The sequence below is a fragment of the Pan troglodytes genome, chromosome 12 (genome assembly GCF_028858775.2).
Source record: "Pan troglodytes isolate AG18354 chromosome 12, NHGRI_mPanTro3-v2.0_pri, whole genome shotgun sequence".
Classification (NCBI taxonomy): domain Eukaryota; kingdom Metazoa; phylum Chordata; class Mammalia; order Primates; family Hominidae; genus Pan; species Pan troglodytes.
This window is the reverse complement of record NC_072410.2, coordinates 42,042,062-42,068,631: the sequence shown is the minus strand read 5'-3', so window position 1 is coordinate 42,068,631 and position 26,570 is coordinate 42,042,062.

The window sequence follows — 26,570 nt, the reverse complement described above, 5'->3', positions numbered from 1 at the left end:
CAGCATCAAACTTAGTATTTATTTTAAACTGTATTAATCCCGTGTCTATTAAAAGAATTATTTTGGGGGGTCCATCATAGAATATATCCAGTTCTGTATCTTGGACTGAGAGTTTAGTGCCCTCAGCCTGTAATTTCCTTCTCTAAACTCTTCAGTGCAGTAAGAAATAGCCAGCCAATTGCATGATTCTTAGTGTAACCATTACTACCATAATGGTCAAGTTCATTAGCACTTGGTCTCCAAATGCCTTATGTACTTTACTCCAAGCCACCACTGATAATTTAAGTACTTTCCATGGATTATCAGAATCCCATTTACCAATATCAACGAGCTCACTTCAGCTTACAAGTCTAATCAGGTAAGATAACCAATTCTATTTTCCAAAATCTTAGAGGCAGTTAACTGGAACCATTCCTGTTTTAGTTTGGATCCCATCAGGAAAACGTATCCATTCTGGGTATTACAAAGAGAGTATCTTTTATATTAACAATGGTTTACAAATATGTTGGAAGGACCAGAGGGGCAAAATAAGAAGGGGTATTAGAAGATGAGAAAGAAAGAATATCTGTGTGTAACACTCAGCTCAAGTGGTAAATTCCCTGGGCTGTTACCCATAAGACTGCCTTATTTATTTTTGGAAGTACTATAGTTCCTGGACCTGGAAGAGTTCCTGAAGAGTTGCTGATGAGCTCAGGGTTTCTGGAGTTTGCAGTCACTTTGCCCCTCCTGCTGTAACAGGGTGAGACACTTTGTGGGAGCCAGGAAGAGAGACCTTCTCCCTTCCTCCTGCCTTCTAATCTCCTACCAGTGCTTCCCACTGGCCAAATTTAAACACATATATAAAAGTTATATTAATCTGGGAAATGTAGGGTTATTTTTTCCTATTACTCCAGTCCAGCAGTTCAGAGCAGAGTGTAAAAGTTATGGGTATGGGTTTGTCATGTTTGATATTGAGTGTCAACTTAACTTGATTGAAGAATGCAAACTATCGTTCCTGGGTGCGTCTGTGAGGGTGCTGTCAAAGATTAACCTTTGAGTCAGTGCACTTGGAAAGGCAGACCCACCCTCATTCTGGGTGGGCACAATCTAATCAGCTGCCAGTTTGGCCAGAATAAAAGCAGGCAGAAGAATGTGGAAAGACTGGACTGGCTAAGTCTTCTGGCCTCCATCTTTCTTCTGTTCTGTATGCTTCTTGCCCTCAAACATCAGACTCCAAGTTCTTCATCATTTGGACTCCTGGGTATACACCAGTGATTTGCCAGGGGCTCTTGGGCCTTCAGCCACAGACTGAAGGCTGCACTGTTGGCTTCCCTACTTTTGAGTGTTTGGGACTTGGGACTGGCTTCTTGACTCCTTAGCTTGCAGAAGGCCTATTATGGGACTTCACATTTTGATCATGTGAGTCAATTCACCTAGCAAAGTCCCCTTCCTATATTCATCTATCCTAATAGTTCTGCCCCTCTAGAGAACCCTGACTAATACAGGGTTTGAGCAACAATCTTTGAATACTGACAAATTAGAACCTTAAGTATATGATTTACCATATTAGACTTTATTGTAAGATTCATATTGTAATATAAAATCTATGGACATGATTTTTTTTTTTTTTTTTTTTAGATGGAGTCTCACTCTTATTGCTCAGGCTGGGTGCAATGGCATGATCTCGTCTCACTGCAACCTCCACCTCCCAGGTTCAAGCAATTCTCATGCCTCAGCTTCCCAAGTAGCTGGGATTACAGGCATGAGCCACCATGCCCAGCTAATTTTGTATTTTTTGTAGAGATGGGGTTTCATCATGTTGGCCAGACTGGTTTCAAACCCCTGACCTCAGGTGATCCACCCGCCTTGTCCTCCCAAAGTGCTGGGATTACAGGCGTGAGCCACTGCACCCAGCCTGGATGTGATTTTTATTTGACATACTAATTAGGACTATCACCTCTCAGTGAGACAGGGTTCAAATTATGACTACCATATAGATTTAGTTTTATGACTTTCAACTTGATATTTCTCCTTAAAGGGGCTCTTAGTTTTTCTATTTGTAAAATGGGGGATATATGCCTTATTAAGTGGTGTATATTAAATGCGTCAACAGCCATGACACATAAAAGTCCTCTTCTAATATTTGTGCTGATGGTGGTGATGATGGCAATGTCCATGAAGATGTCAGCATTGGTAGTGATGATGCTGAAAGCTGATACTGATGATTTTTTCTCTATGGTGAGAGAATTCATTATTTTGCTTATATTTTCAAAGTGATCAAAGATTCTCCAAATGTTAATAATTACTACTAAGGGTAATAAGGGACTACTGAGAGTTTTGAGAAGGCAAGCGACATAAAGCAGCTTTGAGATTATTAACCTAATCCTAGCATTATGGAAGGATGTTGAGCAGAGGTTATTTATTTATTTTTGAGATGGAGTCTCATTCTTGTTGCCCAGGCTGGCTTGCAATGGCACGGTCTTGGCTCACTGCCACCTCTGCCTCCCGGGTTCAAGTGATTCTCCTGCCTCAGCCTCCTAAGGACCTGGGACTACAGGCATGCGCCAACCACGCCCAGCTAATTTTTTTTTTTTTTTTTTTAAGTAGAGACAGGTTTCACCATGTTGGCCAGGATGGTCTCGATTGCTTGACCTCATGATCCACCCCCCTCGGCCTCTCAAAGTGCTGGGATTACAGGCATGAGCCACCACACCCTGACAAGTGGAGGTTAAAGAGAATGATACAAGACCATTACAGTCATTTATTAACAATTCTTTGCTAGGTATTAAACAAGTTATAAAGTTTTAAATTAAGAAAATTTTGATACAAGGTATTCCCTACTCTGAAGAAATTATGTAATTGGTATGTGATTGAGATTATTCATATGTGATGATATTTTTGAAATATAAGCAACAGATCTTGGTTCCTGAGTGTGAGAAATGAGAGAGAGTGGACATTAAGTAGGTCCTTTAACAGAAATAGCAAAATCAGGAGTAAATATCCAGTTGGAAGATACAGTATCAATTTTTATTTCCTCCTTCCTTTCTTTTCTGAAAAGAGAAGTTTTTTGCTATTTACAATATAAGAAAATTTATTTTGTATTTTAACTTTTCTAAATTAAAAAATCTACCTACTTATTCCAGTTTTATAAAATAAGCATTGAAGTCAATTTTTCTACATTTTGACACTTCCCCTCTACAAATTTTTAACCTTCACAGATATTCTCTATGTTAGTATAATTCAGTCTTATGCAGGAGAACAATTCAGTCTAATGCAGGAGAATACCTCCACCATATAACGACTGGTACAATTGTCCCAATCAAGGCTGGGATTGATGCCTAGCAGCGACAATGAAGATGGCAATTATCCAAGCTCTATCATTGTGAGCAGCATCACTTACTGTCTTTGAAGATAGAGTGCAAACCATAAAGATGATGCATTCCAGATGCGAACTTTCTCAAGAACTATAAAGATTCCACCTCTAATAACCCGAAGTGTCAGAAATAGAAGGAATGCCCTTGGCAGAGAATATGCTGTGTTTGTTTCGATCCAGACACCTACTGCTACTTTGGTATCCTTCAATGGATTTTTATTTAATTTGGCTCTTAAAACATCCTTTGAAGGAGTGTTTGCTCAGCTCAGGGATCCTCCTAGCAGCAATGCCTGATCACTAGCAGGCTTTTTATTGGCTCTTCATGACAATGCAGGTCCCTGAACTTGTCTGTTTCCATTTGTAAGTCAATCCCTACCTCCGTAGCAGCCAACAGGTAATTTTTTTCTTTTTCCCACACAGACCCTATGGGGAAAAAAGGAAGCTGCAACATTGCTAGCACTTTAAAAATAGAGTAGTCAGGCAGAAAAAAAAAAAAAAAAAAACAAAACACAGTGTTACTTAGTGTCTTTTTCCTTGACAAAAGCCAAGTGGGAAATTCTGCTCTGATTGAAATCATTTAGGTAAACAACAATAACAGAAACAAAATTATATACTACACATGCATACACATAGGCAATCACAAAAACACAATGTAGACAAATATATAAACTTAATCATCTATTATCTTGACAATGGAGGAAATCTTTGTGGCTCTATCAGCTGTTATTATACACCCTTCCTTAAAAATATGTTGGATGTGTGTGTGTATAAAATTGGGTATAGGCTAACTTCTTAAAGTTAGAAATATAAAAACCTTTCTAGATATTGTGAATTCTTCTATTCATGATTTTCTACATGGCTCTCTCCTGATTTCTTTTAAACAAAAGATAACTGTTCATCATATCCATAATGGCTTCCAAATCATTGAAGAGAAAAATATTTAAGTCAGTTGATCAATTTCCTAAAAAAAAAATTTAAAAAAGTTTTGTCTCATATTGTAGTAGGCATGAATCCTGAGGCATAAAGAACTATACTTTTTCCCACTCTTACCTTGGTACAAGTATCAAACCATTAAAAAAACTTCACAGTCTTACTATCCTAGGAAGCTTCAAGAAATGGAAACACAAAATTCTGATACTTCTGGGAAGCTGGCTTATGTGACCATCATTGGACCAGGCTCTGATAATGCAATGAGAAGGCAAAGAACTTACGTCGTTTCTGCTGACGTGTAAAAGGAAGTGGTACACTAGTAAATGCTCAACAATCAACTGTCTGGAAAAAACAAACATGCAGTTTTTAGTGTTTTTTAATTTCCCTTGTGCAAATATTCCTATCAAGCCTAATTTCAAGCTATCACATGGCATCAGTGAATGCAAAAATGGAGATGAGAAGCACATAACTGGCTCTTCTAAGTCATTAGGAGTCAGTTCAAGCACACCACTGAAACATCTTCAGAAAGGGTCTGAGCTATGTTGAGTGTCATAATTTGAAGGACAAAACATCTTTTAATGTTTTTCCCGCCCAACTCTTCTACAGAAAGTTGAGGCTAATTTTCTCTCTCAGCACAGTGGTGCTGCTTGGTAGGCAACATGATAACAATAAAATCTAAAAGTTTTGGGCATAATCATGTTTATCTACTTTCATGGCAACACTAAAATGGCACAGCTACTGAAAAAAAAAGGTTCCTGGCACTGGTAAGAATTTCCTTTGAGATTATGGGACTTATTCATAAAAGAGTTGCTTTGTATTCTCTATTAGGACAAGACAAATTAGAGAGGTTTTCATTATTCCCCAAACCCCTGTTACTCAAAGTGTGATATATGGGCCAGCAATATCTGCATTACCTCAGAGCATGTTAGAAAAGCAAAATCTTAATCCTAAACCTAGAACAAATGCGTCAGAATCTCTATTTTTAAAAAAATTCCCATATGTTTTGCATGCACACTAAAGTTTGAGAGACACTGCCCTAAATCACTGTTTTAAAGTTTTTCTTAGGTAGTATGAGATCTTCTGTTTCATTAAAACTTACACATTCTTTCTGAGGTGAATCTTTGTAATCCAAGTCTTTACTATTCTGGCTGAGTCAGAGAATATGGATGTATCAATGTAGTCCCTCCTCAGTTCTGGCAACTAAAAGCACTGCCAATATTTAATGGGAGTCCATACTCAATTTAGTGTATATGACAAAGGCTAACTCTCACTTTTAGGAACCAGAGTTGAACATGAAGCTTGCTCAGAATTTCATAATGTGAATACCAGTAGAAAAATGACTGGAAGGAAATATATCAAAATGATAATAATGTTTATCTCAAGGTAGTGAAATTTTAGGCACTTATTTTCTTCTTTTCAAAAAATATCTTCCAAATTTTTTACAATCTGGTTTCATTTTAAAAACTTCAAAAAGAGGCCAGGTGAGGTGGTTCATGCCTGTAATCCCAGCACTTTGGGAGGCCTAGGCGGGCAGATCACAAGGTCTGGAGTTTGAAACAAGCCTGGCCAACATAGTGAAACCCCGTCTCTGCTAAAAATACAAAAATTAGCCAAGTGTGGTAGCATGCACCTGTATTTCCAGCTACTGGGGAGGCTGAGGCAGGAGAATTGTTCAAATCTGGGAGGCGGAGGTTGCAGTGAGCCTAGCCGAGACTGTGCTATTGCACTCCAGCCTGGGCGACAGAGCGAGACTCCGTCTCAAAAAACAAAACAAACAAACAAACAAAAACTTCAAAAAGAGAGAAAAAAACATAAAATAGAAATCCTCTGTGAGTTTTTCTATAGATGCAATCAATGGGTAGTTATTTATGATTTATGATGTCTTTAACTCCTACATATCAGTTATTTTATTAGCATAATTAAATATTCCTAATTATTTGTTTTGCACCTGTTCTTTAGCCACAGAACTGCCCTTCTCATAAAAGCAGGGAACATTTCTAGCATGCCTTCTGGAAATAAGTAGGTACTTAATAAATATTTATTAAATTAATGGAAGACAAGGAGGGATAAGTAGTATGATTTGGGGAAGCTTAACCAGAGTCAGATATACATTTTAAAGTTAGTGAAATAAGATTTTCCTATTCTCATTTCTCCTTTCTTTCAAATCCTTTATTTTCCCAGCCTCCACAGCTTATTGCCCCCTTTTGGGTCTCAACGTCTTCTCTCTCTCTCCTTCTCTATCTCCTCTCCAAATGGACCTTAGGTACACAGCATTAGATAAATCAGAATTCTCAATTTAGGCCTGACTCACATCATGGTTCCACATCTGTAATCTTTCCCTTTATTTACAGGTTTATTTTGAATAATATACTTAACACTGTGAATCTATCGCTCAATCTATTAAGAACATTGACAGTAATCTAAATAGACCTATATTCTCCCTCCCTGTTTTCACCCACAGTAAATACCATGCTTAATTTTATGTTTATTCCACAAATATTTTAAAATAATTCTATCATATATATAATCTAAGCTAAAAGATATTTAATGTTATTATTCTTGAACTTCATGAAAAAGGCACCATGCTGTATATAGTTCCCATAACTTACTTCACATCATGTAACCAGGCTTCATCCATGTTATTGCATGTAGATGGAGTGTATTCATTTTCACTCAGTATATCTCAGCTGCAGTGGTATATTTCAACCACTGTCTTCAAAATTAGACAAAAGGTAATGACATTGTTCCTGGCAAAGCCTAATGGCCTGTTCTCTTTTCCAAAAAAAATATGTTCAGAAAGATATATGATCTACCAACTATGAAATTCTGTAGGTGTGATACTTTCTTGTAACATGAAAAATAAGGAATAATTTGTTATTTTTTAAATGAACCATCTTATATTTGTAAGGCCTGGAATAGCACTTGATACTAGATAACTAGAAATAGTGGGCTAATTTAGGAGAAATATTTCTGGTTTTAATGTTATTCAGTATCATATATGGGATGGTTGTTGAGGGAGATGAAAATCTTAGACTCTGACTGCAAGTCATATCTTCTTCAAACCACTCAGTGTGTAGAAATTTTAAACCTTTCTAGCTCCAAATATATCTGTTTTGTTTCATTTAAATTAATTAAAGTATTCGTTCATTATAATTTCAGGATATTTGAACTCCCCACAAGACCATATGAAAGAGAAATGATATTTATCCTTGAGATGAAGTAACAAGTATGGCCAGAATCAGTGAGCCATAGTCCAATAGGCTCAAGTGAGATAAGAACATTTTGTCTACGATAACATTTCAATCACTGAATATCATAACATACCTGGTATCAGTCTCCATTCTGAAGAAAGAAAAGTCAAAAGATGGACCAAAACAAGATCATAGATTTCAACTGAAAACTAAATTTGTTGATATGTCCCTTGCTTAGTCCACAATTGACGTTGTCTCCTAAAAGGTGCGGCACATATATCTTTGTATCAGTTTCCTTCTCTGGATTACTCTGGATTACTTGTGAATCCCTTCTAGCCATTCATACCTGGTAATTTTATGCACTCCTTTCACTCTTCAGCGGTAGGGAATGAGAAGGCAGACTCAAATTGGTGAGCACGCGTCCTTTCGGAGCTTTCATCCATCTATCTATCTATCATCTATCTATCTATCTATCTATCTATCCATCCATCCATCCATATTTTTTTTTTTGAGATGGAGTCTCGATCTGTTGCCCAGGCTGGAGTGCAGTGGCACGATCTCAGCTCACTGCAAGCTCCGCCTCCCGGGTTCAAGCTATTCTCCTGCCTCAGCCTCCTGAGTAGCTGGGACTACAGGCGCCCGCCACCATGCCTGGCTAATTTTTGTATTTTTAGTAGAGACGGGGCTTCACCATGTGAGCCAGGCTGGTTTTGATCTCCTGACCTCATGATCTGCCCACCTCGGCCTCCCAAAGTGCTGGGATTACAGGCATGAGATTACAGGCATCTTTAAAGAGTCTAATATTCCTCCTAGACTGCTGTGAAATTCAAGAAGGAAACCTTTTCATAACTATTTTAACAAAATGCTTTTGCTGTTGTTGTGAATCTTTTTCTACATGTATCTACAGACATACTGAATACTTGTTTTCTTATGAAAATCTGCTCCTAATATTAGAAAATCAGGTAGGGTAAAGCTGAGAAATAATGTTTAATCTGGAAGGCAATGAGTATGGCCTGGGTTGAATTCTTGTTTTACCACAAATGACCACTGTAATTTGAGGCAGGAGACTTTACCTTCAAATGTTTTTTTTATTTTTTCATCTCAAAACTGAAATAACTATAGATACCTCAGATGATTATTGTGAAAGTTAAATTACATAATGCTTATGAGAATTCCTAGCATAGCAGGCACTCCATAAAGATTTGTGGATTCTGAGGAGGGCCAGTGGAGGGGATACTTGGAGAACTTTTAGGTTTGATTTTCCCAGCACAATGAAGTACTGACTCTCATTTTAATGACAAGTGTGGTGAAAGCACTTTGCTCAAGGAAGCAATTTGCATTAATGTTAATTAATTAATGATAATTAATGAGTAGTTTTTTTAGGTTAAGTGTCCAAGGCCAGATGTTTGCATCAGTTCCATAGCTAGGTATGGGAGTAATTCTCATGCCCTCCAAAGGGCTCTAGCTTCATTCTTTCATCTGGAGACAGCCCTCAAGCTAAATGGTAGCCTGAAAAGACTGTCACCTTTATGGTAGCCCCACTCTACACTCCCTCCGTACAAGATATCAGGCCTGTGGTTGAAACTTCAGGAACAGAGTTCATTCCAAATATCTCAGCACGTCTCTTAGAGCCATCAAGCCATCTTGTTATTGCCACCTGCAACATATTCTTAACACCAAACCAACAAACAAATGTCAAAACAACATCAACAACAAAACATCGAAACTCTTCTCCCCATCTATTCAATTAGAGGTGTCATGGCAGACTGCAGGGGAAATCTCATTTTTGCTCTGAATAAATATTGCTCTGGGTTGTTTGTTGTTTGCAGAACACTCATACTTTTCTAATTCCTACTTTCTTACCCCCAAGATATGTTGGTCAAGTGGCCTATATATGTATATATTTTAAAATATTTCTAGATTTTTTGTGCGTGTGTTTGTATGCATATATGTGGGTGTGTATGTATAAAATCTTGAAAACCTCTGCCACATTTAAAAATGCCACAGGAAAAAAATATTCTTAGGATCTATGTCTATGTCTAGATCTATGTAAGATTGAGAACCACTGCCAATGTTACTAAAAAAATCATTAAAATCATTTCTGTGCCTCAGTTTCTTTATCTGAAAAACAGGTTAACAAAGGTATATTTTAAAAAGTAGAGATAATGTATAATGCAAAAAGGATCTGGCACAAAGGAAGTATCCACTGTATATTGTTTATTCTTATTCTTGACAGTGTGAGAAATGTTTATTATACGGGCTAAGTAAAAGTAGCATCATCCCAGATATATAAAAGACATGAGTTACGTAGATTCAGGCAAAAATACCAGCAAGTTGCCCTGGATATAGAGTCTGTTATTTCTAGACCAAGACATTCATAGAAGGGCAAACCGTCTTACTTGCAAGGAACTTTGGAACTCATGTGATTTAGTTTCCTTTCCTATGCAGAAATCCCCCTTTAAACTATGGTTCTTTGGAAACTAAGCCAATAAATTAGGTTCAGAGATTATCTGGAGAGCAGATCTTGCCCATACTTTACCGTAAGGGGTAAGGATTAAAGTCTCCATTCCCAGTGGGCATGATATGTTTCAACCAGAGAATGCCAAAGATGCTATAGAGGAATGGAGGATTTAATCCTTACCCCTTACAATAGTCCATGGTTAACTTTAACATTAAGATTTGCTCCTGGTAAATGTTATTGGGGAAACAAGGTTTTTATATTCCCAGGACACCTTGTGGCAAACTCTCTTTCCCCAGACATAAAGCTAAAGGCCATGTGGTTTTTAAATTCCCCACTTTTTCCATAATAAAACATAGCATCTGGATATAATCTGACTCATCATTGGCTTAGAGATGCAAATGTCTACGGATGCTCAGTGCAGATACTTTTTAAGGTAACTGGAAGTAATTCCCTATTTGACTGAAACTATGTAATAAAAATAAGATTTTCTGGTGCCAAAGACCTATGTAGGAGGCTCTTTCTGCTTGCACACAAGGGAAGGAACAGAGAATGCCTTTAATTCTGGCTTTGATTTAAATCTGGATCACCATTTACCAATTGTAAGGCAATGAGCAAGTCATTAAACCACTGTAAGCCTCAGTTTCCTCATTTGTAAAATGGGGATAATTGTAGCTGCCTCACAGTGATGTACAATTAAATGGGGATAATATTTATAATTAGAGTATCTGACCAAATGTATTAAATAAATTTAGCTACTATAAAGATCTAATTAAAGGAGAGTTATTATTGCTATTATTATATTTATTCTCTGTGGTTTTCAGGCTGTCTCTTGACCATATATATTCTCTGTAGGGACACCGAGAACTGTATTTTCTCAGCCATGCTGTGGAGCCAAATAGCACAAACCCAGGGAGCCTGTAAGGAGAAGCAAGACAAATTCAAGAGATTGCAAGGGGATCTCGTTGAACTGAGCCTGGAATTACATGAAAAGAAATCTTTTAACAGTTATTTCCTATTCAAAAAAGACTTGCTGCATTATTAAATTCCACCATACTGGGAGCTTTGCTCCTTCACATTCATGCTTTCAAATCTTACTTATTACTGCCCTAGCCTGGATGGGGTGAAGGAAGCTGGAAAAGAAATTCTGGGCAGTAGATCACAAAGGAGATATTTGCAGGGATGAGAATAGCTCTAGCTTCCTACCTACATTTGTGAGTTACTTTTAACTTTTCAAAATACTTTCATGCCTACCTTCTCTATTGGGGTGGGTAGCAAGCACCTTGGACCCCTAGATAGAAAACTCCTAGATAATAGAACCTCTACACCCCTGCCTACTCATTCAGTTTCTTGAACACATTCTGAATAATAAGAACACTACAGCTATTATAACAGCATAATTTACTTAGCATCTGCCACGTGTGTAATACATGCTGAATATCTTATATACGTTGTCTATATAGTTTTTAAATCAACTCTCTTTGAAATAGCCGGTTTTGTTTTTTCATCTCAGTGACTTGGTATAAAGGTCCTATAGATACTAAGTAGCAGATCTTGGATTTGAACACAGGCATGTGACACAAAATTTGTGCTTTAACAACTCTACTAAAATTCTGAAGACTTCGTCCTATGTTTGGAAATAGTTAAGGGATACAGAGACCGGTAGAAGCCTCTGTCCTGTGCTACAAGAACAGAGCAGACCCTTAGAAGCAGAATAACATTTCACTGTCAGTGTTTATTTAAGTGGTCGAAGTCAATTTCAAGAGACATAGAGGGCAGAGAAAGAGTGATTTTAAAGGACCTAGAGGAGAAGCAATAAATACAGCTGAAAACGTGGGGGACAGGAAACCACCGTCAGAGTGTAGGTCAGCTAAGTAGTTAGGAAGTGTTGCATGAAAGGAAGAAGCTTCAGTAAAATGTCATCTGTGACCTGTTTAGGTAACTACATATCCTGCTAAGTTAAATAGATGTCAGTCCCGGCCAGCTGGCTTTCATTTGGGAAAAAATATAAATAAAGAAGTAACCCTTAATGAGTCAGTTCAGAATTTGTGGAATCCTTCAGCAAAAAGAGATTTCAGAGGAGTAGAATGGGGAAAGAATAGGAGTATCTCTTCAGAAACAAGGAAGAGTCACTCAGAAATATTAATTGACTTGCCTAATATCAAAATTTCTCTGGGACTAACTCAGGTTACCCGGGACATTACCTTTTGTGCTAACTATTCGAGAATTAATGAAAAGAAAAAAAAACCTAAGTTCTCTAAAGTTAAAATTTTTCATTTACCTATAACCAAAGGACTCATTGGTTCAGAAAGCTGTGGGACGCCTTTGTGAACAATGGATGCAACAGCTAGGCCTGGATCACACGAATTACAATCAACCCTTCCTTACCCTATTTGTGATGTTTCTGTGCTAAGGGAAGGCATTTTCACATTATCTTCTCTGTTCTCATCTGAGTCTTATGCCTTTTATATTTTGTGCCTCTTCTTAAATTATACCTCTTTCTCAAGATTGTATCCCACCAGCCCTGTGGGCCCTTAGCTGTCTTCAGCAAGCTGTCTCTATTCCAGTTCAGCCTGTCCTTCAGCCTGTCCATCAGGCTTCTCACCATGGGGTTGATGAAAGTCTCATCTCCCCAAGACCATGCTTTCCTTAGAACCAAGTATTGTGTCTCTTTTATACACACCAATAGTACACCAACCAAGGATGTACTCAATAAACCTTTGCTGATTGACTACAGCATTGGCTTTTTCTCCACCAGAAATTATAAAATGTTAAAAAAGTTGTGCTGAAATACAGCATTTACTGGGCTAAAGGGCAAGTTTGGCTTTCCAGTAAGTTTCAACTTTAATCAGATCACTTGTTGGGGTTGGGTAAGAATGTGGCTGTTGTCATGATTTGGGGACCCTAATGATTCCAGCTGTGTCTACTCAGTCAATGGCACAGAGTCCATGATAGCCGAGGTCATGAAGAGTCACCTTCCTGATTCGACCCCCTCCATCTTGGTTCTGCTGCTATTACACTTTTCTATACCACCTCTTCTTATCCCTAGCAGATGACATAGAAATGGAATGTATTATTTGGAAGCATACTGAAAGATACAGTAGATTCTTATTGTTTATGGTAGTGATATTCTGTAAAATCAATGCAAACATTGAATTAGTGAATACTAAATCATTGCTCCTAGGGTAGATACAGGATTAGGTTTCTGAGAGCTACTATGCACAACATTTTCTGCAACCATTCAATACATAATCCTGTTTAATGGATGTTTCTGTTCAGACATTATATTGTATATTGTTGATTCATTAACATCACATGCACAGCCAACTGCACTATTTCTTGTGCCTGAATGAAGCTTTTCTAACATATGCAATTTCTCTGTAAAGCACATCAAAGTCTTCTTGTGCTTTATGTCACTAGGCATCACTTCAGCTCTCTGCCTGGGGATCATTTTAAATAGCAAAATTACCAACATAAATTACAAAAATACAAAAAATATGTCACCAAACAGACTGCGAAAAGAATTATTTACTGTACTAGAACTTAAACAAGAAGACAGAGCATTGTCTCGTTGGACTGCTGCTGGGAATGTGCACTTTGGTGACTCAAATTTTTTGTGACTCTCTGCATGTGCATGTCTGTCAACGACCATGAAGGTGTTCAAGTATTGATTTGTGAGTTACAAACAAATTTTGGCAAATAGATGAATTGGTAAATACAGAATCAGTGAATAATGAGGATTGAGTGTACCTTTAAATGGTATCTACTTTCATTTGGCATTTTTATGTCTTAGGTCTGGGGATTCTCCATTTATCCACTTCAGTGAAATGGCCCATGTTCTCTTACAGGGGAAAGAAAATCCATACATAATCTGGAATTCAAACGATCCCAAGCAATGAGAGCCATTTTAACATTTGTAATTATGCTTTACCGCCAAAAGAGTTGTTTGGGCTTTATAGAAATTGGAGCTCATAAGAATGTAGACTTTGCTATCATAGAGATCTAAATTTAAAACCAGATTATGCTACTGATTAGGTGAGTAGTCACCCACCTTCTTGCACAGAAGCTGTCTTATTTCTAACAACAAAATATAACAATATACATATTTTTTGCAGGGCTTGAAAGAACATACATGGAAAATGCCTGCCATGAGGGCACACTGAGTTTACTCTTTTTCTTTCCTTCCCATTCAAGGTATTCTGGAATGAAGCGTATTTAGTCATTGTGTTTTCCACAATGCTGAGGTGGAGGAACAAGCAGCCTGAGACTATGTATAGGAACTGGCTATTAACACAGGTTAATTAAAAAACATATATTGTGTTCTTCTCTAATCAAAATATGATTATTACCAAGAGGTGAGTCTTGTTTCAAGCAGTGGGGAGGGAATGAACAGAATCATCCAAATTACAACTATAAAAATAGGTATACATTTGGACAAAGTCTGCATGAGAATACACGGAAATCAAAATAGTTGTTTCCAAGCGATAGAATTATGGAAATTTTTTTCTTCAAAATGTTCTCAAATGTTATACGTTCTTTTTACAATACAAATGCTGTGCATATGAAAAGAATTATAATGAATGAAGCAATCAGGGATTGTCTTGAAGCAAAGCAGTAACATGAAATCAAGATAATGTAGATGAGAGATGATTTACATTATTTTGTTCCCATCAAGCGAAGGGCATTTTCCAGAAGCCTAAGATGGTGGATCAACAAAGAGTGTTGACAACAACACAGGGTAAAGAGAGGTGAGAAGGGGGTACAAGCATGGCAGGCCCACTATCAACCCATTTCCAGACTGTTTCTCTTGCCCCTCTTCTGACTTTCAGCATTGATTCCTGTTAATCTGCACATTATTAACAACTTTTTCCACTCTATGCTTCCGTCATCTCGTCTTCCCTACACCAAATTGACATGCAACTTCCCAAGGATTGCCTAAGACTAGTCAGTACATTGAGGAGAAATGATAGGAAGCAAGCCCCTGTCCAGCTTTCAGAGGGGTTTCGTATTGCGACGTGTCAAAATCTGTGGGGAGCTGCCGGTGGTAGAATAAGCAGGTGGGGAGAGAACGGAAGTTTGTCAGGCTAAGCGTCCAGATTGATGCATTCTGTTCCATGCTATTATAAATATTGTTCTTTTGAAATTGTATTTGACTTTGTATTGGGGGGAGAAATCATAATTGAGTTTAAAACTGTGGATCTTTGTCCTGTGGTATGGTATTAGGACTTAAATTCTATTTCCATGTACATATTTCATCCAATAAAATTTAAAATACTGGCTCAAGCATAACTGGTATATAATTTTATTGTCATGATAGCCAATCCGTTATAAATTAAATCAAGCTTTTCACACACTAATATCAACTCACACATTTATTCTAACTACCAAATAGTACTTGATTCTAGACTTGTCATATCTTTTTTGGGCCCTGAAAAGGTATTACCATGTCTATTTTAATATTTCATCTATTTTTTAGAACTGTTATTTAAATTTCACAAGACCTCTAGTTGCTGCCCTACATATTTTTTTAATTTATATACACCGTATATTAGGGCCTGTGTTAAAGTCTGGATACTGTTGGACAAAATACAACAATTTGGTGCCCAGAAAAATGAACTGTGAAAATCATTAATGCTTTTCACAAAACAGTGTGACGTGTGCCTTATAATCACATGCAACAATTAAACATCCATGCCCTCTTCTAACATTGCTAAGGACATGTGATTTGCTCTGTCCAATGAAACCTGTACAGAAGTGTTACTTCTGAGAGGTGAACATTAAAAGCCAGTGCACAATTACCCACTTTTTCCCTTCCCATCACTTCAGTGATTCAAAAACTCTTGGCAAGATGAAGCCTTGGTCAGTTTGGGGATGTGAGAAATCAAGAGGAGCAGAGCTTTCTGCTGATCTGTGGTGAGCACATACCATTGGGTAGGGAATAGACATCTGCTTTGGTAAGCCCATGAAATTTTTTGGAGCTATTCGTTACCACAGCATAATGGAGTTTTCTTAGCTGAATTATAATGAATAAAGATCTGAGAAGTTTCTCAAGTGTTATTCATAGCTTTTAGAAAAAATTGTGTTATTTAGCACTTGATACAAAGGAAATATATATGAATTGTTCAGTCATCCCTTGGTATCTGTAGAGGATTTGTTCCAGGACCCTCCCAAAATACCAAAATCTACAGATTTTCAAGACACTTTTATAAGATGGTGTAGTATTTGCATATAACCTATATACATCCTCCTGTAAACTTTAAGTCATCTCTAGATTATTTATAATACCTAATACAACTATCATAGGCTTAACTACATTTTTGATCCACGGTTTGTTGAATTCATGGAAGCAGAACCTGTGGATCCAGGGCTGATTCCATATGTACGCTAATAAGTATAAAAATGCAGCAAACAGCCATAAACTTATCACCCAATTTAAGAACTGGAACATTCATACATTGTTTGAAACTGTCTTTAGGCTTCTCCTACATCCTAACACATGGCCTCCTCCTTAGATATAAGTATTTGAAACAAAACAGGTTAGAGAAAGTGGTCCCAACCATTTTGGCACCAAGGACTGGTTTCGTGGAAGACAATTTTTTCCATGGAATGGGTGGTGAGGGGGTGGGTATGGTTTTGGAATGAAACTGTTCTACCTTAGATCATCAGGCATTAGTTACAGATTCTCATAAGGAGCGTGCAACCTAGATCCCTTGCATGTGCAGTTCACAATAGGGTTCACGCTCCTATGAGAATCTCATGCCACCACTGATCTGACAGGAGGTGGAGCTCAGGCGGTAATGCTCACTCAAGGCTCACCCCCTGTGTTGTGCAGCCTAGTTCCTAACAGGCCATGGACTGGTAGGTCCTGGTCCATAGCCCGGGGACAGGGGACTCCTGACATAGGAGACTGCATTTACAATATCATCTTTGTAAAGTACTCATTGTCTTTTCAATCACATTCTTTGAATATATGAATAATTACTACCACTACTGTGATACTATGGTAACAGGTACTGAGCACTTACTATTTGCCTAATAATGTTTATTAATTTTTATGTACTTATTCCTTTCTATGAGGTAGGATCTATCGCTAGGAGTACAGGCATGAGCTACCACACTGGGCCCCAGAGTTCTTTATATAGCTGGTTTAGTAGACAGATAGTTACTTTCAGAATGCATTTTTAATTGCAGTTGGGTAAAATGCTTCTACCCATTTTAAAGATGAAACAGTTAAAGGTCCAGTACTAAATTTCTTATTTAAGATCAGATATATTAAAAATGACAGATCTGGAACATTTGGTTCCAGTATTAGATTCTTTCTGTGGCTGCAACAAATTACCACAAACTTGGTGGCCCAAAACAAGAGAAACGTATCGTCTTATGTTGGTTCAAAATGGGTCTTTCTAAAACAAAAGTGTTGGCAAGGCTGAATTCTTTCCGGAGGGTCTAGGGAAGAATCCATCTCCTTATCCTTTTCAGCCAGTAAGGCCACCTGCCATCTTTGGGTGTGGCCCCTTCCTCCATTTTCAAAACTAGCACCTTAGCATCTTCAAATCTCTCTCTGACTCTGACTACCCTGCCTCACTCTTTTACTTATAAAGACCCTTGTCACTAGAGTGGGTTCACACAGCTAACCCAAAATAATTTCCCCATCTCAAGGTATTTAACTTAATCTTATCTGCAAAGTCCCCTTTGCAATGTAAGGTAAAACATTCACTAGGTCCAGCCATTAGGATTTGGACAACTTTTTGGGGATCATTATTCTGCCTGCCACAGGTTCAAAACCTATTGTGTTAGTCACTATGCTATACTGCCTCTTGGGGGATGATAGTCCTACAGCTCTATTTTGAAGTGTCATGTTTAAAATCAACAACAGTAACAACTGCAATTAAAAATGTATTCTGAGAGTAACCATCTGCGTACTAAACCAGCTACATAAAGAAAACTCTGGGACTGAGTGTGGTGGCTCATACCTGTGATCCTAACACTTTGGGAGGCTGAAGTGGGAGAATGCTTGAGCTCAGGAGTTTGAGACAAGCCTGGGCAACATAGTGAGAACCCATCTCTATAAGATTAAAAGATATTAAAATAAAAAGTAGAAAGAACTGATCTCCTAATTTGAATCCAATCTATCAATTTTTTAATGTGTTTTATAATGGAGTTATAGACTTATACAGGGGTGGAGTCCTATCCGTGCCATTTCTTATTATTAACAATATTTTATAGATAAAGAACATGAGGATGTTTAAGTACCTTGCATGATATAACACAGTAAATAAATGGTGAGTTATCTCATGACACATAAATTTTGCTGAACAAGTATAATAGGAATTCAGTGTTGGGAGTTTGAGGAGGAATAAATCACAATGGGTTGGAGTACTTAGGGACATTTTAATTCAGTTTTGGATATTGAATTGTACCCTGGAAGAATATCAAGATCTATAATTAGAGAATTTTTGTAATTCTAAATATTAACTTCAGTAATGTACATTGCTGTCTTACTCTGGGCTGGGGGATTGTGTTAGGTATATTCACATATTAAAACCAACAAACAAAAAAACTTGATGAGATGACTAAAACCCCCAGTCATTACACATAAATATATTTGTTTTCTTCCTATGTGAAAGAAGCCTCTGAAAAGTGAAGAGAAAAGGCAGACTAGCTCAGGACCTCAGGATTCAAGCAAAAACATAGTGTTGAGTTCTTTGTGTTTCTTTTTGCCCCTTATATCCCAACCGGAAGCTGAAGAAGCTGGTAACCCAGAAATGCCAAAACAACAACCAAAAGTCTGAATGAAAGCTTGTTCCAGAAAGGGAATAGACTAGGAAAAATAAAACTTTTAGACAGTAATCACTCTATTCCAACTAAACATGACAGATAAACTGTGGCCTCCACCCACACCCATACCACGAAGGGCAAAGTGGGGAGCCTAGACCCTCCTGCTTCAGAGGCTATTGTGAGGTGCCCCCAGACCTCCACCAGAGAATTGGCAGAGACGGTTGAGTGGAGACCCAGGACTTTTCATCCCCACTGGATTATAGCAAGGTCCTCCTGCCCCCTGTAGTGTCAGCGGAGACCACGAGTCCTCCTGCTCCATGTGGTGTCAGCAGAGACCACTTCCGTCCCCACAAGTATCCGTAATGAAGCAATGCCTGTCTCTCCTTTGGGGTTCTCTTAGAGGGTCAAAGGAGGCTTAATGAAGTCATGACTTTCACCACTCCCATGGTAACCAAGCGTACCACCTACCTCCCATTACGGTGTCAGTGGAAGCCTTGAGGGGCATAATAAAGAGGCATTCCTACCTCTCTCAGCCAGGGAGATGGCAGCGGAGGCCTAGTGGGAGCCAAGACTCCCACCCCAACTGAGAGTAATGCGGAGCCTTTCACTTGGGTGTCAGGGGAAGCCACATAAGCCTTACATAAAGAAAGGCCAAAATTATAGAAATGGATAACAGATTAGTAGTTACCAAGGGTTAAGAGATAGGTGTGAGTGTGGCTATAAAAAGGCAACAAGAGGGATTGTTAGCATAATGGGAGTCCAGTATTTTGTATCTTAAGTGTATCAATGACAGTATCTCATCTGATACTGTATTAGAGTTTTTCAAGATGTCACCATTGAGGGAAACTCTAAAGGGTATACCAGATCTCTCTGTATTATTTCTTATAACTGCATATGAATCTATAATTATTTTAAAAATTTTAAATTATGAAAAAAATCTTGATGAAGCATAGCTATTATACTTAGAAAGCCATGATACTGAGGTAAGATACAGAATTTTTGTCGTTGTTAAGACAGGGTCTCACTCTATTGCCTAGGCTGGAGTGCAGTGGTGCAATCACAGCTCACTGCAGCCTTGATCTCCCAGACTCAAGCGATCCTCTTGCCTTAGCCTTCTGAGTAGCTGAGACTACAGGCATGTGCCATCACACCCAGTTGATTTTTAAATTTTTATTTTTAGTAGAGATCAGGTCTCGCTATGTTGCTCAGGCTGGTCTTGAACTCCTGAGCTCAAGCAATCCTCCCACCTCAACTGGACAAAGGGTTGGGATTACAGGAATGAGCCACCACAACCGGCCTACATGCAGTATTTTGATTAGGAGACCATGATATAAGTTTGTTCTGGAGAGGAGTAGACTCAGATACTCCAAATTTTAAGTACTCAGGAAAGTGATTATTGTTGCTCCGTGGTTTTTCTTATGCCAACTAACATTTTTAAAAGTCTAAAGAATTGGCTTGAAATTTAAACTATTAGTTTAGCGTATAAAATAAGATTGCCAAAAAGCCTGGAATATTCAAAATCACTAATTTGTGTTATCATCCCTAAGAAAAGATTTATATAGAAAGCAAATTGTCATAAAAGCCTTGTATAGTAAATATGCATTCAGGCCATGAAAGAATGGTTGTCAAATGACTGGCTCCCATAGCTTAAGGACCCTAAGGCACTGGGGGAATCCTCTTTAGAGTTTTTGCAAAAACCATTTACCACTTTCTCCTCCCTGTTTTCCTTTCACTTTTCAATACCACATTCTAGTGACATGTTAATACCATGCACTGTTGATGTCTTACTGCTCTCATGCCTTCCCAAGTCTATTGTATAGGAAGGGAAGAGAAGGGACTAAGCTTTGTTGAGCACCTAGAGATCCAGTCTCTGAGGAATCAAGTCATGTAATACCCACAAAAATCATCCAGTAGGTATATTACTATTTTACACATGAGCATTTAGAAAGATTTAGGGTGTTTCTCGCAAACTATCAGTTAATTATTATCTGGGTCTGGCTTTTGCTACTTTCTTATTAGATTCTCAGAGAGCTAATTCACCTCCAACTCCGGGGGTGTTGCCCTGCTGTTGCCTAACACGAACTGACCACATTAATAACATCACACAATGTAATTTACAAAACTGAAATTTAATAGGTTATATTTAATTGTTAACAATTAAATTATTAGAAGTGGTAGAATTAGATTTAGATTTTCTGCCTCTAAATCTAGCAGTCTTCTCTGATGACTTCTAAAATGTGATCAAGTGGATATAATACAACAGAAAAACATTTTTTCCTTTTCATCATTTCTGACATGTAGCTAGAAACGAACTGGGCTATCCTTTTGACACACTAATGTTTGGCCACTTTCTTGATTTTCCCTGCAAGGATTCTATGTTTTTCTGTGTCCATTGTGTTCTAGAAAAGATGGGGTTGTGGTAACTACTCACAATTTTAGAGAAAAAGAGAAATGAGGAGTGATTTGGATGATGTGCTTTTTGTCCTGGTCTAAAACCAATAGGAGAAGAATCATCCTGTAATCCTGTCAGGAAATTTTCTCTTTGGTAGACTGCTTTTATAATATATCATGGCTCAGAAAGCCTGGAATTCTACTACTGGCCTATAAAATATAAAGAATTGGGACAACTGTTCTGTTCAATTGAGACCGTCACTGCTATACCTATGGGAACTTCCTAATTGATACATGTTCAAAATAGTTTGGAATTGAGAAAAAGAAAACACCAGCTATTTTTGAAATAATGAGACACTTTCTTAGCTATTATACACCAACTGAAACCTGTGCCACTGCCTAGAGTATTATAATTCCTGCATGAACAAAATTGGCCCAAATAATTATCCAATGCTTAAGGCAACATAAATAAAAGTTCTTACACTTCTAGGTTTCCAGTTAGTAAAAGATGTGCAGTGATGGGAGAGAAAGAGAAAAACACATTTGGCAGTGATCAGGTTAAAAAAAATAAATAAATTCACGCTTAGCCTTGCCATTTAGCAAAATAGTGAAGTTGTTAAAGTTTCTGAAACTCTTTAACCCCACTCAACAGCTCTCCTTTCAACATACAAATGACTAGTAGATGCTTTTTCTTGGTCTCTTGTTTTATATATTTTGCATTCAGAGGGTTGTAAACTAAAGGACAGTATTAACCATCGATTAGGGTATTGCCCAGTTAAGGTGACTGCCACATCAGAAGAATTTGCATATAAATTAATGCTTTTGAAAGCATTAAAGACTTAAATGAGAACTCTACTGGTACATATAGAGTCATTTCTTTAGATGGAAATTAGGCTGTGCAGAGTGAGGGATGATCTTGTCAACCATATGGAGGTGGTAGCTTGTCACCACATAGGGAGTGGGTAGCTCAATGACAGGCATTCAGAACTTTTAACCTTAGGTAAAACTATCACGACTGGATCAGAACTTTCAACCTGGTTTAAAATGGTAACACCTTTTGTTTTATTTCATTGTATTTACCACCTTAGAAAGAAAGAACACATTTGTTCTCACTCTTGTTATTTTTTGGCAACTGCCTATTTATGTTTAATGTGGATGAAAAGGGGATTGACTTTCCATTCACTGATTATTTGAGTGCCACTTTAATGGGCCACCAGAGTTTTCTGTAAAAGGAAAAGATGAACATTATAGTTGGGAGTTTGGTAAGAAGAGAAAGAATGAAAGAAGAAAGAAGGGCAGGAACGTAGGAGGATAGAGGAACATGACACTGGGGTCACCAGGTGGGGCCCAGAAAGCAGGCTGCTGGTACTGGTCCAATAGAAAGGCGTCTATCCTTCTACATGACCAGTTAGTGGACCTGTATAAGGGGTATGTGAAGGACACTTTGAATATTCAGGAGCCCTACAAGAGGGAATTTTCTGCCAGTTGATTGGGCAGCTTCAATACAAAAGAGAAATTTCCATGTTCAGTAGACAGGGTTGACACCAGTGTATACTCGTCCCAATGCAGATAAGAACTCTGCCTCATCTGAACCAGCTCCTCACCTGTTATCTACCCCATAGGTGGGATGCTTGGCTGGATCCCATGGCTATTCCTGGGCTCCACCTGACCACAGTTCATGTTACATATGAAGATGCTTGTTAATGCACAAGAGGATTGCTCTGCAGGTACCAGGTAGAAGGTGGTATTAATATACCAGGCTAGTCACCTTTCATTTATTTAGAAGATATGTTAGGAAACTTTCCATGTGCCAAGCACCCTGATATATTATTGGTGATAGATGAAGCACTGTGTGTTCCTACCTCAAGCACTGTTTAACTGGGAGGAATTAATTACAGCTTTTATGTTCAGTGCCAAAATGGAAATTAGGCCAAAGGGCCACGAAAGTTTCTCCCTGGGACACAGCAGAGGGAAGGGGATCCATTCTTCTTGGGAAGAGGCAAAAAGGGAAATCATAGATTGCAACATATTTTAAAAATTTTTTTTATTATACTTTAAGTTCTAGGGTACATGTGCACAAAGTGCAGGTTTGTTACATATGTATACATGTGCCGTGTTGGTGTGCTGCCCCCATTAACTCATCATTTACATTAGGTATATCTCCTAATGCTATCCCTCCCCTCTCCCCCAACCCCATGACAGGCCCCGGTGTGTGATGTTCCCCTTCCTGTGTCCAAGTGTTCTCATTGTTCAGTTCCCACCTATGAGTGAGAACATGCGGTGTTTGGTTTTTTGTCCTTGCGATAGTTTGCTGAGAATGATGGTTTCCAACTTCATCCGTGTCCCTACAAAGGACATGAATTCATCCTTTTTATGGATGCATAGTATTCCATGGTGTATATGTGCCACATTTCCTTAATCCAGTCTATCATTGATGGACATTTGGGTTGGTTCCAAGTCTTTGCTATTGTGAATAGTGCCTCAATTAACATACATGTGCATGTGTCTTTATAGCAGCATGATTTATAATCTTTGGGGTATACACCTAGTAATGGGATCACTGGGTCAAATGGTATTTCTAGTTCTAGATCCCTGAGGAATCGCCACACTGTCTTCCACAATGGTTGAATTAATTTACACTCCCACCAATGATGTAAAAGTATTCCTATTCCTCCACATCCTCTCCAGCACCTGTTGTTTCCTGACTTTTTAATGATCGCCATTCTAACTGGTGTGAGGTGGTATCTCATTGTGATTTTGATTTGCATTTCTCTGATGGCCAGTGATGATGAGCATTTTTCATGTGTCTGTTGGCTGCATAAATGTCTTCTTTTGAGAAGTGTCTGTTCATATCCTTTGCCCACTTTTTGATGGGGTTGTTTTTTTCTTGTAAATTTGTTTGAGTTCTTTGTAGATTCTGGATATTAGCCTTTTGTCAGATGAGTAGATTGCAAAAATTTTCTCTTATTCTGCAGGGTGTCTGTTCACTCCGACAGTAGTTTATTTTGCTGTGCAGAAGCTCTTTAGTTTAATTAGATCCCATTTGTCAATTTTGGCTTTTGTTGCCATTGCTTTTGGTGTTTTAGACATGAAGTCCTTGCCCATGCCTATGTCCTGAATGGTATTGCCTACGTTGTCTTCTAGGGTTTTTATGCTTTTAGGTCTAACATTTAAGTCTTTAATCCATCTTGAATTAAGTTTTGTATAAGACATAAGGAAGGGATCCAGTTTCAGCTTTCTACATATGCCTAGCCAGTTTTCCCAGCACCATTTATTAAATAGGGAATCCTTTCCCCATTTCTTGTTTTGGTCAGGTTTGTCAAAGATCAGATAGTTGTGGACGTGTGGTATTATTTCTGAGGGCTCTGTTCTGTTCCATTGGTCTATATCTCTGTTTTGATACCAGTACCATGCTGTTTTGGTTACTGTAGCCTTGTAGTATAGTTTGAAGTCAGGTAGCGTGATGCCTCCAGCTTTGTTCTTTTGGCTTAGGACTGACTTGGCAATGAAGACTCTTTTTTGGTTCCATATGAACTTTAAAGTAGTTTTTTCCAATTCTGTGAAGAAAGTCATTTTAGCTTGATGGGGATGGCATTGAATCTATAAATTACCTTAAGCAGTATGGCCATTTTCACGATATTGATTCTTCCTATCCATGAGCATGGAATGTTCTTCCATTTGTTTGTGTCTTCTTTTATTTCGTTGAGCAGTGGTTTGTAGTTCTCCTTGAAGACATCCTTCGCATCCCTTGTAAGTTGGATTCCTAGGTATTTTATTCTCTTTGAAGCAACTGTGAATGGAAGTTCACTCATGATTTGGCTCTCTGTTTGTCTGTTATTGTTGCATAAGAATGCTTGTGATTTTTGCACATTGATTTTGTATCCTGAGACTTTGCTGAAGTTGCTTATCAGTTTAAGGAGATTTTGGGCTGAGACGATGGGGTTTTCTAGATATACAGTCATGTCATCTGCAAACAGAGACAATTTGACTTCCTCTTTTCCTAATTGAATAGCCTTTATTTATTTCTCCTGCCTGATTGCCCTGGCCAGAACTTCCAACACTATGTTGAATAGAAGTGGTGAGAGAGGGCATCCCTGTCTTGTGCCAGTTTTCAAAGGGAATGCTTCCAGTATTTGCCCATTCAGTATGATATTGGCTGTGGGTTTGTCATAGATAGCTCTTATTCTTTTGAGATATGTCCCATCAATACCTAATTTATTGAGAGTTTTTAGCATGAAGGGCTGTTGAATTTTGTCAAAGGCCTGTCCTGCATCTATTGAGATAATCACGTGGTTTTTGTCTTTGGTTCTGTTTATATGCTGGATTACATTTATTGATTTGTGTATGTCGAACCAGCCTTGCATCCCAGGGGTGAAGCCCACTTGATCATGGTGGATAAGCTTTTTGATATGCTGCTGGATTTAGTTTGCCAGTATTTTATTGAGGATTTTTGCATCGATGTTCATCAGGGATATTGGTCTAAAATTCTCTTTCTTTTATTGGATCACAACATATTTGAACTAGCTCTGGAAGGATAAAATAGTGCATTAGGCAGAAAAGGAGCAAAAGTAATCTAAAACAGAGCGGGCAGTATTCTCAAATCTTAGTGGCATGAACATGCTTAAGGAATTGGAGAGTCTGGCTGAACACAAGACATGGGAGAAGAGAGCAGAAACTGGGTGTGGAAAGAGAAGCAGGTGCTAGATTAAGAAACGTCTTTATAATCTATCTTATGGTCATAAAGGAGCTATCAAAGCAGTTTAGTAAGAAAAATGTCATGATGAGAATTGTGTTTTAGTGATATGAAGCTGGTATTAGTATGCTGGATGACTTAGTAGACAGATTATACTCAGAAAGTATATCAGATGTTTCTCCTGGGAAAGGCAGGAAAAGGAAAAATAGGTATGCAAACAGAAAATAAAAGACAAGCCAAGGTCTAGCAAAAGATTAGGGGTGAAGGGTGTCATGGAATCCAGAAGCAAAGAGGCAAAGGAATGAGGTGACAAGTAAATAAAAATAGGCCATTTGGTATGAAAACTAGAGAGGAGTTGACTTTTTGGAGGTATAGTTCCAATGGAACATTGAGGTGAAATGTGTCTTCGTGTCTTCCAACTCCATATTCACTTTCACCACCCTTCTTTACTTGCCTCAAGCCTCAAAAAGCTGACCTGCATATTTCATCAATGTTTTCCCTTATTGTCTGGCTTTTATTGGGTTTTTCCAAAGGGGAATGCCAAGAAGAATAGAAGGAGGAAGGAGACAAAAGTCAGGATATCTGTTTCCCAGCTTCTCCCTGTAAGGTCACTTTGGGTTGGTATGGTCCTGGAATCACCATGCTTCTAAGGTGTCCTGTCTATGTCTTTTTCCTTCTGGGTTCCAGTAAGTACTTCATTTTCTTATCTTCTTGGGCCTAGTGGTGGCTCTCATGGCTCATATAATACTTACCCTGGGTTATTGCACCATCTCTTGT